Below are 14,748 nucleotides of genomic sequence, written 5' to 3'. Positions count from 1 at the left end.
AGTTGATCTTGTTTTTCTTTATTCAATTGTTGATTAATTAGCCTAAATAGTTAGATTAATTAATATCAATGTCAACTTTAGTGTTTAGGTAGTTTACGTCACTTTGGTTCATTTGCTATTTACAGCCCGTAGTTGAAGTAAGTTAGTCAAGTAAAGTTAAAAGAGTCGGCCAATTATCGTTTTACCTATTGCAGTATCATTTTTTTTTGCATGGTTCAATCATTAATAGTTAGTATAGCATATTTTTATTAGGTTCAACAGTAATAGAGTATTCATTTTAACAATAGTCATCTTTGTCTCTTAGTTAAAGCATTCACGTTAAAAGTTCTATTGGTCACGTTCTACTGTAGCGTTAGATAAATTAGTGTAATTTAGTGTTAATGTCATTCATGTCATTTAAATACATTAGATCAGATTTATTTATTCCATGTCTTTGTTAAGCTTGTTTTCTTTTACTCAATGTGTTTTCATGATTTAGTTAGGGGGTATTCATCTTAGGATAGTTCTTTATTATTTTAGTTAGTTTAAATTATATTGAATGTACGTTAGCCAATTTAGAGTTAGTATTTTTTATTTAGCATGCATATTTAATTAGATTAGGATAGCCGGTTTTGCCTTTCTTATTTCAATTGATGTTAAGCATAGTTAGGTTAATGTTATATTGGAGTTTTTACTTATTAGTTCTGAAAAAAAAACGTACAACATCTTCCCTTATTTTGTCATCCGGTAGTTAGTTATTTTTTTTATCTTGCACATAGCTCACACTAGTTTTATTTAATTTGGGTTAGCCAATTAGCATAGTTTTAGTAGAAAATTTTTGTACTTAGTTCTTGTTAATATTTTTTATTAGATGCCATGTTCAGCTGAGTATGTTCTTGATCATTAGGTTTAGTTAATTTTTTGCTTTCTTGGATTAGTTGTTATTATTTTGTTAGCAAATTTAGTTTTTTTTAGTTAGTTAGGTTGTTTTGCCATTTTGTCAGTGTTAGGTTGTTATTAGTTTGTTTATAGTTTGTTTATGTTATTTGTTTGTTTTAATTAGTTTAATTTTTGTTCTTGTTGAATTTTTTTAGTCATTAGCTATTAATTTCTTTATTTAGTTTTTTTTGTACTGCTGTGTTTTGTGCTTTTGTTTTGCAGGGAAGCGTTTAGACGTGCACTGAAGCCCGTTTCTTGCCCTCGAAGTACCCTTTGAGGTCTCCTCAAGCCCTCAAAAGAGTCCATCAGGGAACCCTGAGGGAATTCTTTAGTAAACCATACAAAAGTGTTCAACCTAGTTACCCAAAAGGTACACAGAGGGAAGGATAAGGGGAAGCAAATCAATCAAGAAGGGACAAGAAGACTCGAAGCACTTAAGCCTTTTCTTTTCTGTTTTTTAGATTAGGGTTTTATTTATTTATTTAATTGGGTATGTATTAAGCGATTTATTTATTTATTTTAAGCCCTCTGTGTAGGGTCGTACTCCCATAGTTAGTTAATTATTGAATTAATTCTTTTTATTTGACAATAAAGAATAATTTAGCTTGTGTGTTTGAATATAAGTATTTCCTGTTCCCTGAGATCGACCCAGACTCCACCACTTGTGCAAGCCGATTTTTATATTTTTGGTGTTTGGCTTTCACTTGATTTTGATTAAAAATATTATTTTAAAAAGGGTTTTCATAAAACTCATACCAAATTTTGGAGCCGTTGCTGGGGAACGACGACTAATACGAGTATTCACTTTATTGTCATTGTTTGTTCACGTTTTGTTAGGGTGTTAGTTTACTTTCTGTTCTTTACTTAGGGCTGTTTAGTTTAATATCATGTTTATTAACTAGGATTGTTTGGTTTTTTTCTGCATTTAGGTTTAGAACTACGTGCTTGCATACTCTAGATACTAGTTTACCATTCTTGCATGACTCACATATTAGGATAACCTTAGAGGTGACTGTGCACGATTGGTAGCGTTCTCATAGTTTGCTTTTGGCAAAATATCTCTTGAGTGCAAGTATGTGGTGTTTGTTTATTTACTGCTTGTTAGTGTTATTTTTATTTTACTTGCTTTGTGGTTTGTTGTACTTTGGCCGCTTTGCACGTTAGGTAGGTAGAAAACCAGTGTCTTAAAACGGTTGTTGTATCGGTCTACCCTCTGATGCATGCACGAGCAACGCTCGCTTGACCCTGAGCTAGTAGAGATCTTCAAGAACCCAGAGTCCCTTATTGGAAGAGCTTGTCGATCCGGCCTCATGGCCTAAGATCAACAGTTGTCCTGTCCTCTAAAGGAGTACTTTACTCTCAATGCTTGCACTCTGGCGTTCTGCATCACTAGACCTGATATAGGAGCACCGTAGTTTGAGATAAAAGCCAACATAATCCAAATGCTTTCATCTTTTTATGGCCCGAGTAACGAAGATCCCTACCATCATCTTGATGAATTCCTCGAGATTTGTTCTACTGTGCGGATCAATAATTTTGGGGATGACGCATTGAGGTTGATGTTGTTCTCGTTCTCCCTCAAGGACAAAGCCAAACACTGACTGAAGGCCCTCGATACGGTTCAGATTATCACTTGAGAATGCATGCAACATGAATTCCTTAAAAAGTATTTCTCAATTGGTAAGACAAATTAGTTCTGTAAAGCCATTACGAGTTTCTCTCAGATTGAGGAAGAGCAGTTTCACGAGACTTCAGAGAGGATGAAAGATCTTCTCTGTAAGTGGCCCTACTACCCCCCCGTTGGCAACTGGTGCAGTACTTTTATGATGGTCTGACCGAGATGGACAAGCAAATTGCTGATTCTTTGTGTGGGGGCACGTTCATGCTCAAGAACGAGGACGAGGCATGGGCTCTATTTGACATATAGAGCAAAAATGTCATGCATCATGCCCTGTCCTCACGTACTGATAGGACCACATATGTTCCTAGTGGTAAAAAGAATGGAGGGATTTACGAAGTTGGGTCCAAGCATGATTTGCAAATCAAAGTGGACTAGGAAAGTAGATCAATTACTGGCCAATCCAGCTTCGATACATTCAATAGAAAAAGTGTGTGAGCTATGCACTAGCCTTGCACACTTTGTTTCTGAGTGTCTAGCAACACCACTTTATCCTAAATTCGTTCAGGTGCAAGTGAATATTGTCCAAGGTTTTGTCAGACTGGTGCACGATCCCTATACACCCACCTATAACCCGAGATGGCGAAATCATCCCAACTTCATGTGGAGAAAACCGCACGAGCCACCCCATCTGCGCTCTCAGACACAACACAGGTAGGATAACTCCTCACAAGGTTACCCGCGTGCCATACTTCCACAGGCCCACCCCTCGCTTAGCTTGCCTTCTCCTTAGAAGCCCACATCGAGCCCATCTTTTCAAAAGAAGTTGTTAGAGGCCTTTTTTGACATTATGGCCAATCTCTGTTCAGACACGCAGTCAATAGTGAAGCTAGATACCAAAATGGGACGGTTGGCTGAGGCCTTGAACAAGAGCAATGAGGGAAACCTCTTGAGTTAGTTTGTCATCAACCCGAAGGGTAAGGAACCCATGTCTTACGACCTGCACCTCACAGAGTTTCATAAAGAGCAGGTCAGTTCTGTTCACATACACAGTCGATGGTGAAGCTAGAGACTCTTCAGAGTGTGAAGGCATTCCACCCTACACAAGAGTCGACTAGCGAGCTCATTCCCACACCTAGTGACCAGCCGATCTCCTCCACCAGGCCCGAGAAAAGTAGGCAAGGCCAATCGCCTTTGCCCTCACCTTCGTATACCCCTAGAGCTCATTTTCCTCAGGCCCTGACCAAACCACACGATTTTGGCAAGTAGAGGATGCGCATGTACGAGATGCTTGACATGTTCAAGCAGGTTCACACAAACATCCCCTTGCTTGACATCATCCAACAAGTGTCTGCCTATGCAAAGTTCTTCAGAATTTTGCACGCAAAAGAGAAATTTGAGGTTGTTGCCCAATATGGTCTTCTTGACTGAGCAGGTAAGCTCCGTGTTTCAACACCAAGCCCCACCGTAGCTCAAGGATCCTGGGGTACCGATCATCTCTTGTGTCATCGAAAACATGACTATCGAGTGTGCACTGCTCGACCTTGGGGCAAGTATGAACATTTTGTTGGGTTCCCTATATAACACTTTCAGGATTGGAGATTTGAAGCCCATGACTAGTGTTTTGCAGTTGGTTGACAGGTCGACCAACCGTTCGCAAGGAATCTTGAAAGATGTGTTAGTCAAGGTTGAAGACTTCTACTTTCCTGTCGATTTTCTTGTTCTGGACATGGAGGGTACTGATGTCGTTAGCCAGATCCCCATCATTATGAGCAAACCATTCTTGGCCACTGCCCATTCTCGTATCGATTGTGATACTAGGGAGATGGAGCTTTCTTTTGGCAACAAGTGTGTGTGCTTGCATATCTTTGATGTTGCCAACAAAGCGACAAGACATGATGATTGTTTTCAGGTGACAGACGTCACAGTGAAGCAATCTGGTCCGCAGTTAAATGTGTGTCCTGCTAGTCATTTGGTTTATGACTCACCATCATTTAAGACTATTCTCTACGTGGAGATGAAGCTCCTTCATCCTAAGTTCTAGAGTCATCATTGGATCCTTAGGGGGTAGAGTTGGAGAAAACAAAGTGTGCAGTATCACAGATGACATAAATTTTCTTAGAACCCCTGGTTGAGCATGACTTCACGTTCATTGATCTTATGGACGATGAAGGGTCACTAGAGATCCGTTTTGGTAAGGATGTCAAACTTAGCGCTTTATGGGAGGCAACTCATATTTGTGATGTACTATTAGTAGCTTTAGTAGTTTTTTTGTTTTTAGGTAGTTTTTCTTTATGCGCGTGAATGATAGATCATGTATGCATCTGATATTTTATGAGTTGCAAACTGTGAGACATGTTTCACTGCGTGGATCAGGTGATTTCTACCCCTTTTCTCTCAGTTATTTTTATTCTCATATGCATTCACTCAGTTTGATACAAGCAGGGGGGCACTGATGACAGTGTCATTCAAGCATGGGGGAGGGTGTAGTTTCCACACCCAAACTTTTTTTGTCTTTGTCTTTGTACTTGCACTTTTGATATCAACTCATAAATATTTGGGCTTTTAAGAAATAAGTTTGATCAGATATGAATGCTTTACATAATCTAATGTTTTTAGAAGATTTTTAAGCTCCACGAAAAAAAAATCTGACACGGATCTAGAAAATCATGGTTATTTACGTGAATTACAAAAAGATGATGATAGATGCATGTTTGAGTTTATTTTGAATCACAAGTATGAATATGCACAGTTTTATCTTTGAAAAACTAAGCAAATAAACAAAATTGAAAAAAGTGCTCAAAAAGTGAAAAGTGCGTACGTTTAGTTGTTTGATGTCTTTGTATTCCCTAGTAGTTGGACTTAGACACAAGTTGAAGTGTTTGATTCCTACGCCAAAAAGAATAACGAAGGAAATCACTTCTTTGTCTAGTTGATATATGTGACCTATTTGGTTCGAGCAAGTAGAGCCTGATGGGTGTTTACACCAGGTGCCCTAAAGGCATCTCGTTTGGGAGCCACCAACCCGAAAGCCCATTACATGGACTTTATAGAGAGCCTAATAGATATTGGCATTGTACATGACAGAGAAGCAAGCTATACGTAAAATTATAAAAATTGAAGGTCTAGTGACTCGAGCAATTAAGTCCGAGAGATACTTTGTATCTGGTGCCCTAATGACGTCTGGCCTGGGAGTCATTGACAAAAAACTTGTTACACGGGTCACGAAACTGAAATTTTGAAATAGTGTCAACAAAAGAAAGAAAAGAAAAAATGTGTGAAAAATTGAAAATCAAGAAAAAAAAGAGTATAAAAGAAGAAAAAGTTCACTACTTAGAAGCAAATATTGAGAAAACCTGTGCAGAAAACATATGAATGAGGATAAGTGAATAATGACATGTATATATTTGATTTTATGAGAATAAAGCATAAATGATTGTGATATTTAGAAAAGTGAAAGAAAATATTTTTTTCTGTAGTGGCACGAAAAAGACTCTAATAATGTTTTGATAATGCCTTGACGTGAAATATTTGCGAAAACAAACTCCTTGACTGCCTAATGACTTTTGAAGTTGAATTTTATGCATATATAAAAAAGACGTTTGTGAGTAACATCACTACAAACCCTCACGAGACCTTACTCGTCCACTAGGGTAACCGAAGGGTTGAAAGAGCTTGTTGCATATGCTAAATGAAACCGTGAGTCCGACGAAAGTGAGTTAGGTTTTTTGTTTTTGATTAGTTTAGTATTTTTGCTTTTTGCTTCAGTTTGCTCGAGGACTAGCAAATGATAATCATAGGGGTATTTGATCATGCATACATATTCATATTTTATTCGTCTTATTTTATGCATGATCTGTGTTAAATCGCTTTAAAAATCCATTTTTATTGTTAGTTTCGAGAAACTGCATTGAAATTGAATTTATTAGAAAATCATGTTTTTCAAAGTTTGCCCTGCATTTTTTAATGTTTTATTTAGTTTAAGAATTTTTAATTAATGTTTAAATTAGTTTAGAAAGGTTTAAGTAAAAGTTTTAATTAGTTTAAGAATGTGTGTTTTAGGAAACACATTTTTCAAAGGACCATTGTAGAAATTAGTAAAAAATTATCGAACCTTTTTAGAAATTTTAGATTTTAACCTAATTAGGCTTATAAATAGGATTAAGAGGTCTCGAGAAAACATTTTTTCCAGCAGCCCTCTTGCCTCCAACTTCCCTTCTTCTTCATTCTTGGCTGATTTATTTTCTCCTTCTATTTCTCCTTCTTCTTGCTCTTCTTATTCTTTATTTCATCGATCCTCTAAACCCCGTCTTCATCGGCTTTTCTTACCTTCTTCGTTGGGGAGGCATGTATGCAGCTGAGATCAACCACTTTCTCCTCTCAACCCTTCCATCGGAAGCGATCCGTGACATGTTATTTTTTCTCCCTCTTTTTTACCGTAGATTTAGATTTTGCATTGCATTAAGCATTGCATAGCATATAGTTTTAGTTGTTTATAGCATCCGCATATTTCATCTAGTTTATTTTATGTTTTACATCTAGAAAATAAAATAATATATATGTCGATTTGATAGTTTAATCATTTTCATGATTTAAGCGTAGAATAGTCTTAATGTAGGTAGATTGTTAGTTTTAATCTAAGTTTTATATTTTGTCTTCTTGAGTTTGATTAGCTTTAGGTTAGATCTAGCTTAGAACAACTTGCATTACGTTCTTTTTCTTATATTCGGTGCTTCTTAGATCCATTAAATAAAGTTTTTTATTAGCCGATCTTGTTTTTCTTCATTCAATTGCTTGATTAGTTAGCCTAGATAGTTAGATTAATTAATATCAACGTCGGATTTAATGTTTAGGTAGTTTACGTCACTTTGGTTCATTTGCTATTTACAGCCTGTAGTTGAAGTAGGTTAGTCAAGTAGAGTTAAAAGAGTCGGCCAATTATCGTTTTACCTATTGCAGTATCTTTTTTTTTTTTTGCATGGTTCGATCGTTAATAGTTAGTATAGCATATTTTTATTAGGTTCAATAGTAATAGAGTATTCATTGTAGCAATAGTCATCTTTGTCTCTTAGTTAAAGCATTCACGTTAAAAGTTCTATTGGTCACGTTCTACTGTAGCGTTAGATAAATTAATGTAATTTAGTGTTAATGTCATTCATGTCATTTAAATACATTAAATTAGATTTATTTATTCCATGTCTTTGTTAAGCTTGTTTTCTTTAGTCAATGTGTTTTCATGATTTAGTTAGTGGGTATTCATCTTAGGATAGTTCTTTATTATTTTAGTTAGTTTAAATTATATTGAATGTACGTTAGCCATTTTATAGTTAGTAATTTTTATTTAGCATGCATATTTAATTAGATTAGTATAGCCGGTTTTGCCTTTCTTATTTCAATTGATGTTCAACATGGTTAGGTTAATGTTATATTGTAGTTTTTACTTACTAGTTCTGAAAGAAAATGTACAACATCCTCCCTTATTTTGTCATCCGGTAGTTATTTTATTTTATTTTTTTGCATATAGTTCAAACTAGTTTTAATTAATTTGGGTTAGCCGATTAGCATAGTTTTAGTAGGAAATTTTCGTGCTTAGTTCTTGTTAATATTTTTTATTAGATGCCATGTTCGACTGAGTATGTTCCTGACCATTAGGTTTAGTTAAATTCTTGCTTTAATTCTTGGATTAGTTGTTATTAGTTTGTTAGCAAATTTAGTTTTTGTTTAGTTAGTTAGGTTGTTTTGCTATTTTGTCTTTTAGTGTTAGGTTGTTATTAGTTTGTTTATAGTTAGTTTATGTTATTAGTTTATTTTAGTTAGTTTAATTTTTATTCTTGCTGATATTTTTTAGTCATTAGCTATTAATTTCTTTATTTAGTTTTTTTTTGTACTGCTGTGTTTCATGCTTTTGTTTTGCAAGAAACTGTTTGGACGTTGTTAAGCCTTTTTTGTGCCCTCGAAGTACCCTCTGAGGTTCTCTCAAACCCTCAAAAGAGCCCCTCAAGAACCCCCAGAGAGCCCTTTAACAAACCATACAAAAGTGTTCAACCTAGTTACCCAAAGGGTACACAAAGAGAGAGATAAAGGGAAGCAAATCAATCAAGAAGGGACAAGAAGACTCAAAGCAGTGAAGTCTTTTCTTTTTTTAGATTAGGGTTTTATTTATTTATTTAATTGGATCTGTAATAAGCAATTTATTTATTTTGTTTAAGCCCTCTGCATAGGGTCGTACTCCTTTAGTTAGTTAATTATTGAATTAATTCTTTTTATCTTGGTAATAAAGAGTAGTTTAGCTTGTGTGTTTGATACAAGTATTTTCTGTTCCCTGAGTTCGACCAGGACTCCACCACTTGTGTGAGCCGGTTTTTATATTTTTGGTGTCTGGTTTTCACTTAATTTTGATTAAAAATATTGTTTTAAAAAGGATTTTCATACAGCTCACACCAAACCACATGCACAATATCAAGTCTTGTAATTAAGAGATATGATAGAGCCCCGACAAGTTGTTTGTATGGTATTAAATTTGTTAGTGGTTTCTCGTAATCAATCTTTATTTTGACATTTGCAACTTCGAAAGTGTCAACCTTCTTATATCTGACCTGACAACAATGTCTAAAGATAATTTAGATTGAGTCAGTAAATAACTTCTAAATGAATAAGCAACTTCTATATCAAGAAAATACTTTAAAAATCTCAAATCAGTTATTTTAAAAATGTGTTCTGAGAAGTCTTTTAATATTTTCATCTCTTTGTTTGTCACCTCCTGTGATAATTATATCGTCCACATAAAGAAAAAAAAACCCCATTAAGCCTATTATCTTTCATACTTAATTCTTCTATAGTGTCTTCTATTGAAATGACTTTTCCTCGATAAAGGAGAGCGAATTTTGTGGATTCAAACTTTGATCTCAATCCATTAATAATTTGGCAAAAGTGCTTTTCGTTTATTTGATTTTGGCAGAGTTTTGTCTTCCGAACAATGCAACTTTGGTTCAAAAAGTGTTAACTCCTCTCATAGTTCAGACAAACCATTATAGTATTATCTAATATTTTTGTTTCCTTGAACCATATTCAGTATCTTATTTTGCAAGTTGCACACATGTATAATATCCTTAAAATAATACATTAATTAAGATAATTTCATGCATTGTTTGCATGTTTGAATTTAGCAAGATTTGAACTTCTTAATGCCGACGCTATTAATGAACCAAGACATAATCTTGGCATGTCTCATTATTCATTCCTTCCACTTATTCTCATAAGTGATTATTTTTTTATTTTTCTCAACTTCCGTAAGAACTACTTCTTTCTCACTTTTTACTTTGGTAAGAATTAATTTGGGTTTCGGATTGGTCATATCCACTAATCCCCACAACCCTTTTCCTCATATAAGGTGCTTGATAATTGAAGTCCATGTTATATAGTTTGAATCGTTAAGCTTGATGAGTTTTATGGTGACATTTTCATTGTCATCCATTTTACAAGAGTAAAGACAAGAAAATAGTTAAAGTGAAGGAAATAAAGTATAGAAGAGAGAACAAAAGCAAAGGTGAAACTGCACCACCATGCAAACGCCACTGATCAAGAGCACTAACACTTATTTTTCACGCAAACGCCACCAACCTATTTTTTGAAAACAATCACGATCATATCACACTTAAATAATAATTGCAATAGAACTTCAACACTTTTAAATTTATAGTGACACACTTCCCAATGTATCAAAAACAATTTCAGCTTGATCATCAAGCTCTGATGTAAGAAAATTAGAACCTCCAAGCCACTAAAGTGGATACATAAAAGAGCTACAATAAGATCCACGGAAATACCAAGATGAACTCACAAAGAACCGTAAATGGGCTTACACACAAAACACACTCAATGGACATACAAGGAACACTCACAAGTATAAAAAATATTGTTTTATTAAAGTAAAATTTATACAAGAAGCACATTGAAAATGGGCTTTGCCCCATATTTATACAGGAGGACACACACAGAGAGTTGTTGGGGTCTCATCGCTCTAAATAGAGTTGTTGGGAGCCCAACGACTCTCTATGTTTATTAGTCAACAAATGTTGACAAGTTCAAAATCCAAAAACAACAAACTTAAAAAATAAAATCCTAATTACACTATATATATATATATATATATTTTAACACACAACACCCGACTGTTCGATATGTTGTCCACGCCTGTCTACATAACACCCAAAGCATAGCCCCTATGCACATCCTCATGCCCATGTAAATGCAAGACATGAAGACACATCTCTGGTGCATCCCGCATATGGAAAAAATGGTGTTTCCTTCTGTTCGTGCCCCCACACGGAACAGAAGATGATGGACACTGCTGGATGCACTTAAAAAATATGTTTTTTTAGGTCACTAGTGTTTTGTTCTATTTTTGGACAGTACAAGACCGAATGTATTGTCCTGTTCATGAGCATTCGTGATTCAAACACCCTCATTCATAAAGACATATGGACAAGAGGACTCCTAACTCGAATCCAACAAGCAAGTTTTTTTTTTTTGAAAAAATAATACATTTTAATACAAAAACAAACTTTTTTGATATTTTAATATTCAATTTTTTTATTAAAATAATTACAAATATTATATTATAATATTAAATAATATGCTTACTTGTCCATGTTAGTATCCACATGTTTAAGAGGGTCCACTCTTTTCATGGGGGATACACCACTAAAATGACGTGCCCCTATGACATATTACAACATTAGTATAACTGTGATACTCCTGCCACCATAGAGGGATGGTTAGGTGCAATGTAACTGCACACTTAGGGTATGTTTGATGGCTTGTTCAGGATTGAACAAAATGAACAAAAAAAATGGAATAGAACATTGGTTCTGTTCGTTTTGTAATAACTGTTCCAAGTCTAATGTTTGTTTGGACCCTACTCGAATGCTATGTTCTAAATGTCTTTTGTTTGATAACGATGTGAAGACAACTTGGATAGTCATGGATAATGCGTTGAATTACTTTGTTTTGGATCGTATGAACCGATTCGTCCACCATTTTACACATTTTAACTAATTTATTATGTTTTTTTGCCCGAATATGGATCTAATTACGAAATTATATCTAAAATCATGATTTTTTGCCATGAATATGGATTTAGAATTGAATTTTTGCCCCGAATATGAATCTTGAATGACATTTTTGCCATGAATATGGATTTGAAATTGAATTTTTGTTATGAATATGGATATTTGCCCTGAATATAAATCTTGAATTAGATTTTTGGCCCCAATATGGATTTTTGCCTCGAGTATGGATCTAGAATTGAATATTTGCCCTAAATACGTATTTTGCCTAGAATATGGATCTCAAATTGGATTTTTGGCCCCAATATGAATTTTTGCCTTGAATATAGATCTAAAATTGGATATTTGCTCTGAATATATATTTTTGCCTCGAATATGAATCTTAAATTGGATTTTTTCCCCGAATATGAATCTCAAATTGGATTTGTGCCCCGAATATGGATTTCTAATCGGATTTTGCCTCGAGTATGTATATTTTTACCAAAGCCACATTCGAATAATCATAATAACTTGCTTTACTAAAAAATATTTTATAGCAAAAAATAGAACACTAGTTGCATAGATTTTAAGTAATACGTCTGGTTAGATGTCACCAACGTAATCAGATACAAAAACTCCGTAAGTAAATACTATTAGAATTACAAAGGCAACTTCAATTTGAGAACAAAAATAGAAACCAATAATGAATGCCTGTTTTTGTGTAACAGCAGTATGAAACCTTCATCAGGTACACCCTCAGATCGATTTGCCTATAAAAAGTTTTAGGCCTTCACAAAGATTATACAGAAGTCATATGTTCATCTATGTAGAACACAAATCACCAAATGCAAATGTGAGTGCAATTTGATTCTTTTCGCTAAGGCAATGAACTGTATTGATGTAAATCAGGCCACGAGTTCTAAAAAACCCATTCACTAGTCGTCTCCCTCGAACCACTATATTGTACAACACTGCTTGATCTTCTAGTACCACTGAAACTGCAAACTCCATTAGTCCTCACACAGTCACACTGTTGGGGTTTTCAACACATATCTGTGATTGTTGCTGTTGATTGTCATTTTCATGATGGGATTCAACCCCATAACCACTGATACTCATATTCATCTCCTTGTGATGTCCTTCACTCAGCAGCGTTGCCATCCTCTGCTGTTGCAACTTCCAGTGCAGATACACATTGATGGTACTCAATGACTCAATAGAAGAAGCCATAGTGTTGTGCATGTTATGTTGAGAGCCCATCCCATTAAACCCACAAAAACCAGCACCAGAAAGAGGGCAACCAATCACCCCAGAAGAGGTAGCAAAGAAGCAAGTTCATAGACATTCTGATATATTCTGATATTTTCATGATGTATAGAAGCACTGGCAAGATTTGGAACATCAAAGTGAGCTAGCTGAAGTAGGCTCCACATTAAATGCATGAGCCAGAGGCTGGCTTGTTTACAATGGTGGAGAATAGGCAGCTTAAAACTACTGGTCATAAAGGTACCTGTATGGATGATCAGTGGGCCTTACTTTTGCTGTCCTTTATTCTTACTATACATATTTTTCCTTTTATATTTAAAACAATTTTTGCAGGACAACTATTCTCCTATAAGATGTCAGTTAAATGCAACATTTTGGAAGCCTAACAACATTAATTTTGAAGTATAAACTCTACATTAAGAAAATATTGAAATCCAGGTTATTTTAGGTTCTTTTTCATGCAAAGGAGGATTCAGTATCTTTCAGCATGAGCTCCAGTCATGCACTGTACAAATTTTCTTTAAAGCAGTTGCCATGAAAAAGAAATGACCATGTTTGTGTTCCTTTACTAAAAGTGTTTGAGATATTTTGCTGCTGTTGTGTATGTTGGAATGTTAGATTCCTTGATTTCACAAGTTGGGAGTCATAAAATTCTCGGATATGCAAGCTAGGCTTTTTAAGGATAAAATATGAAGAAAGTAATAGGGCAGTAACTTCAGAAAGTTGCTTAAAAGGTTTTGTCAAAATGTTGAAAATTTAGTGTATGGACAAATGAACGATGAAATGAATCATAGCTTTTTTGAAAAAGAAGTGAATCATAGCTAGTCAGTAAGATAAATTGGAATTTTGGTAGTACTCGAACAACCTCAAATTACACTATCAAGTTGTATGCACTGGATCTTTGTCAACTACTATGTAATTAAATAGCCTACTTCCAGATAATCTATGTAATCTAGTAGCAGCTGACCAAGAAATTCTCTCGCCATATAGTATGAGCACAATTCTATATAATCAAGTAAACAACTGACCAATTAAGTTCATGAAAGCAACTTATGCAAAACACTGTTTTAATGTTTTTATTTATGAAACAAAAGTTGTAAGTCAGCATGATGCTTGGATGACCGGTCATAGCTGTTAGTGTTATAATTCCTGCAAAATCAGAACCACAACAAAATCAGAACTAAATTGCTGAATTTGCAAAGTACCAATGGTTAAAAAGGTCTAATATTTACTAAGAACTACTTAATACAAGAAAATTTAGTGAACTTTGTGTATTATCTATACGTATATGAGCACTTGTGCACATGTATGTATCCATGGATGCCAAATTAAGCCTTCTGCTATTCTAACAATACTGTTGTATTGATGCTTTTCTTAGACATATCACACCTAAAACCTGAGATTTTCATATGTAAAGGCCCTACATTATTTAGCATTTGCTTTTTCCATGCTGCGAAAAATTGAACAATGAAAATAGATGGAAGGTGCTGACCGAATTGATTGGGATATGAAATTTCAAGTCTTTGAAAGCTGACAAATCAAAATCAGTTTCTCAATTTGTACGATTCAAAGCCTTTGAACAATTTGCTTCTAACCTAGAAAAAACCTACTCCAAATCAATTGTCAAGAGGTCAACAATCATAGAAGCATTCGAGAATCAAGAAGAAAAAGAAGCAAGAAAAAAACAGAAATGAAACAACAGAAAAAAAAACCCAAATGAGAAAAAGAAAACATTTCTCCTTGAATCAAAGGGACATGTCAAGGGTGAGAAAGATTCCCAGAAAAAAAGAAAGAAAAAAGAAAAAGAAAGAAAGATGCAACGATTTTTTATGATGCTAATGGGAGAGAGATAGAGAACTTGCCCTTCGGACTTCGGAGGTGGTCGGCCTGGTGGCGCAC

The sequence above is a fragment of the Nuphar pumila genome, chromosome 3 (assembly GCF_984573655.1).
Source record: "Nuphar pumila chromosome 3, dmNupPumi1.hap1.1, whole genome shotgun sequence".
Lineage (NCBI taxonomy): Eukaryota > Viridiplantae > Streptophyta > Magnoliopsida > Nymphaeales > Nymphaeaceae > Nuphar > Nuphar pumila.
The sequence above is the reverse complement of the archived record's forward strand: the minus strand, read 5'-3'. Positions refer to the sequence as shown.